Raw genomic sequence first — 5,273 nt, 5'->3', positions numbered from 1 at the left:
ACACTCCAACGAAAGCAGCCCCACCCAATTCAGCCTCTCCCTGTAGCTCAAATCCTCCAACCCTGGCAACATCCGTGTACATCTTTTCTGAACCCTTTCAAGTTTCACAACATCCTGCCGATAGGAAGAAGATCAGAATTGCATGAAATATTCCAGGCATGACTTAACCAAGATCCTGTACAGCCGAAGCATGACCCCCCAACTTCTATACTCAATGCTATGACCAACGAAGGAAAGCTTAGAAAACGCCTTCTTTACTATATTATTTGCTGCCACTCTACTTTCAAGGGGCTATGAACTTGCACTCCACAGTGTCTTTATTCAGCAGCACGAAACCTACGACACAACCCAAACTTTTGCTGAGATCGAAGAAGCCAAACATTCATTGACAATTCCCTGTGATGGGAGTACCATGGTTATAGATTCATCAGAATTTGAAATACAAATGCAAGTTTCTTTAGTCAACATAAATACATTCAAAGAGCTGGAGTCCATTTGTACAGTAACAAATAAACATGAAAAGGTTGCATTAAGGAGCATGAAGTTCTGGTTATATCACCTTCACCATTCTGTGTCCTGCACTGATCGACATATCACAATACAAAAGCTTTTGAAACACGTGGATGCATTTGTGCAGTGCCACCTTGATTGGCAAGAATAATGCATTGAGTCATATCTTAGTGAACAGCCAATGTCTATATTGCATGGATAAAGTAGATACCGTGATTGGGAAGGCATACAGCATATTTTACTTGTTCGACAAAGCACAGAATTCTAAAGCAGGAAGATGATTCTGAAACGCTATAAAGCGTTGAACTACGCTACAGCAAGAGTATTGTGTGTAGTTGGAGGATTCGCTGTGCTGGATATTACAATGGAGTGGATGCAAAGAGTGGATGTTGCCAAAACTCGAGAATTTTAATAAGGAAGAGAGCTAAATGCAGTCTGTGACTGTTTTCCTTGGTTAGATTAAGAAAAAAACTGCTGCCGCTGGAATTGAAAGTAAACAGGCAGGAGGCTGGAAGAACACAGCAAACTTGGCAGCATCTGGAGATGGAGAAGTTGACTTTTCTGGTGCAACCCTTCTTCAGGATTTGGGGTTAGTGTAAGGGGAGGTGCAGACAAAAGCGGTCACAGTGGCAATGCTGTGAAATGTGGATAGGTGAAGATAGGTACAGGGCACGACTATTTGGGAAGAATGAATATGGCGGGTGGCAAGGGGAAGAACAGAGGATGACGGTTTGGGACGAGAGTAGGCATATGGGAAGGGAGGTTTGTAAAAAGTAGAGAAATCAATGCTGTGTTCGCCGGTTGTAGGTTGCCCAGGTGGAAAATGAGGTGTTGTTTCTACAATTGATTCCTACAGTCTGGAGGATGCAACATTGATTTCTCGAATATCAAATAACCTCCCTTCCCATTCCCCACTCCTTCCCCAGCCCCTCTCCTGCATTGTATTCCTCCCTGCCAGCAAACGGATTCTTTCCGCCCTTTGAACAAACAGGTTGTACCCTCTACCTGTCTTCACATCTCCCCAATTCGTCACCCTGCCTGTGGCACCCCCTTTATTGGCAGCTGGCCCTGCACGCACCCCAAATCAGAAAAAGGGTTACGCCCGAAACGTCGAATTTATGCCTCCATTTGCTGCCTGACTTGCTGTGTTCTTGCAGCGTCTTGCCTGAATAAGTTGTTTTCCTTGGAGCAGAGGAGCATGCAAGTGTTCATGAAAGGGATGTTTAAGTTTTTGAGGGGCACAGATAGGGGAGGCAGGCAATAATATATCCATTCGGTGGAAGGAATAATGACTGGGAACATGGCTTTAGGGCAAGAGAAAGGAGAAAGATAAATCTACTCAGATTTTCGAGGGAATCTGGAGCTCACTACTTGTGAGCCTGAAAGAGACTGAAGCTTCTATAACGCTGGAGATGCATTTGGACTTGCGCTTGCAATGTTAAGACACTCAGACTATGAGTCAAGTGTAGAGAAACGGAATTAGGATACCTAGTCTTTTTTGAACATGCCCACGCCAAATTGGCAAAGGCCTGTTGATTTTGCTGGAAACCTCGATAATTCTAAAGGACATCTGAGTAGTGACCTAGTAACCAAGTACCTCTAAAATTTGAAAGTGCTATCTGCTTGAAGTTATTTCTGCATGTGACTGCGTTCAGTCATGAATTTCTTCACATTGAGTGGTCGCCAGCATTACGGATACCAATCATCAGCCAGTTTGATACGCTTAATGTGATATCAAGAAACGGTTCAGGACACTGCAAACACCACCACCCCAACAACGGCAGAAGTACAAATGACTTCGGCTCCAGAGTCTACTGCGGCCCATCCAAGCTGTTGCAATAGTTACAACACCAAAATATACCCAGCAATGTGGAAAATTATCCATCTATGGGCTGTCCATACAAAGCAGAACAAAGTCAACCCGGCTTTTTACTGCCCATTGAATCAAACTGCGATCATCTAAAGTGACGCAAGTGTCATTAACAATACTACCAAGCAGCACCTGCTCAGCAATAATATGCTCAATAATTTGGGTTCTGCTAGGACCAGGCAGTTCAGGCTTGGACCAAAAAGAACTGATTTGTAGAGATGAGGTGAAAGTGGCAGTCCTTGACATCAAGACTGCATTTCAAACGGGAGGGTCATCAAAGAGGCCTAGCAAAATTGGCGTCAGTGATTGGTGTCAAACCTGACACACAAGAAGATGTTCGTGGTTGTTCGAGGTTAGCTATTTCAGCTCCTGGGCTTCTCTGCAGGAGTTCCTTAAGGTAGTATCCTATGCCCAACCATGATAAGCTCCTTCATAAACACCTCCACTCCATGATAAATTCTGAATGGGGATGTCCGCCAATGATTGTATGACACTCCAACTGTCCTCGTTCTTGAGTCACGAGAAAGTAGCATGCAGGTCCAGGAGATTAAAAAGGAAGTGAGTGGAATGTTGTTATTTACAGTGGACGGAATAGAATTCATTGATTATGAAGTATTGTTTCACTCATACAAAGCGTTGGTAAGACCGCACATGGAGCTTACTTCATAGATTTGCACGCATTTTTGAGGAAAGACATAGTGGCACTGGAGTTAGTTCAGAAAAAGTTCGTCAGATTCATCCAAGAGATGACGGTTTTGCTGTATGAATACAAAAAAGGCCAGTTCAGGCAAATACTCTGTGGAATTTTGATGAGTGAGCCGAGTTCAAATTGAGGTTCTCAAATGAAAAAATGCATGGATAGGATTAATGTGGAGCCGATATTTAGTCTTGTGGGTTACTATCGGACGAGCAGCCCCTAAGGATAAGGGGTAAGAATCTAAAAACGAATTGAGGAGAATCTACTTCTCCCAAAGTTGTGAATCTGCAGAATTCGCTTCCTCAAAGTGTGCTGCATGCTGAAACATTTAGTAAGTTTAAGGAGGAGTTCGACAGACTTTTACTAGTTAATGGGTTGATTGGTTATTGAGAATTGTAGTGAAGAGCATATTAGCATATTAGCCATAATCAAATGACGGAGCAGACTGGATGGGCCGAATGCCCGAATTCTGTGCCTGTACCTTCTGAACGTACGAAGGTGTAGGCCTATTCGTCACTCCTCAAATACTAAAGTCCACGTTCACATGAACCAAGATCAGGACATTATCCAGGCTTGGGATAACAAGTGTTAAGTTACTTTCACACCACATAAATGCCAGTGTATGACCATCACTAATAAGAAGCACTGTAACAGCAGCCCATTCATATTCAACGATGCTCCATCACTGAAACCCCAACCACCAACATTCTGGGGGTTATCATTAACCACAAACTCAACTGGAGTTCACCATATAAACAAGAAAACGTCAGAATTTCATCTTACTGCGGTGAATAACTCACCTCCTGACCCCACAAAGTCTGTCCACCATCGACAAAGCAGAAGTCAAGAGTGCGATGTTATGGTCCACTTTTGCCTGCTTTAGTGCCAGCTCAATAGCACTCAAGAGATTTGACAACACCTAGGATAAAACAGGCCACTTGATTGGCACTAAAGCTACGAGAATCCACTCCCTCCACCACCGACGCTCAGTCGTAGCAGTGTGTACTATCAACAAGACACACTGCAGGAATTCACTAAAGACCCTTAGCAGCACTTAGCAAGCTCATGAACACTTCCATCTTGAAGAACAAGAGCAACAGAAATCTGGGAAATTCACCATATTCAAGTTCCCCTTCAAGTCACTCACCATTTTGACTTTGAAATATATCGCTGGTCCTTCGGTGTTGCTTTGTCAAAATCCTGGAATTCTTCCCCCATGGCATTTTGGGTCAAACTTGAAAAGATGGGCTGCAGCAGTTCAAGAAGGCAGCGCACCACCCGATTTTCCAACGCAACCAGGAATGAGTAATAAATGCTGGATAGCGACATCCATCAAACATGAATTTTAAAACAAGTCTGTACATTCTGAGAAGAATTCAACAAAGGCCTATGCAGATCAAGAGCTTGGCACTGCACTAATCATTTGACAAATAAAACTTTCTAATGTACAGTTAGATGGAAATTGTGATATACATTAGGGTGGATTGGAAGAACTGGAATGGACAGAAACTGGCATGGCGCATGAAGACACATGTAATGCGATTATGATGCAAGCCCAAATTTTGTGCTCACCAATCTGCATCTCCAATACTCAGCAGTCACATTCAGCGGCATTTTTTTTAAATAGCAAAAGCATAATGTATAGCCTTAAAGCAGTTTCGTTAGGCATCACTGAACAATCTGTGCTCCACGTAGGCGACTAACTGATAGGACTAACAACAATTGCACTAGGAGGTGGGGGGGAGCATATCCCTCAAACTGAATACTAATACATAATGATGACTGTTCAAGTCCATACTTGGTACTTGTAGTCACTTATTTAAGCACAGGTAGTGACCAAGTTATTTGCAATTCTACTTTTAACTGTCCTTCTTTCACAGAAAGCAACAAAGAGCAGTTCAGAGGAGGAGTTGGCCATTCGGCCATTCAAGCCATTCCCAATCATGATTGATCCTTCATCTCAAAATGATTCGCATGCATTCCTACATGCTGCCACAGCCTAGAGATTGTCTGCTGTACCTCCTCAATAGCATGACTGCCCTAGCTGAGACAAGGACTCCAAAACTGCACACAAACTTCCAGCACAGACTCACCACGACCCTGCATAACCACACTAAGACATCTCTAAATTCTGATTTCAAGTTTTCTTGCAATTTCAGGCACTATATAACATGCCTTCTTAATTGCTTGCTTTCA

Source organism: Chiloscyllium punctatum, chromosome 35 (assembly GCF_047496795.1).
Source record: "Chiloscyllium punctatum isolate Juve2018m chromosome 35, sChiPun1.3, whole genome shotgun sequence".
NCBI lineage: Eukaryota > Metazoa > Chordata > Chondrichthyes > Orectolobiformes > Hemiscylliidae > Chiloscyllium > Chiloscyllium punctatum.
Note: the sequence above shows the minus strand (reverse complement) of the source record.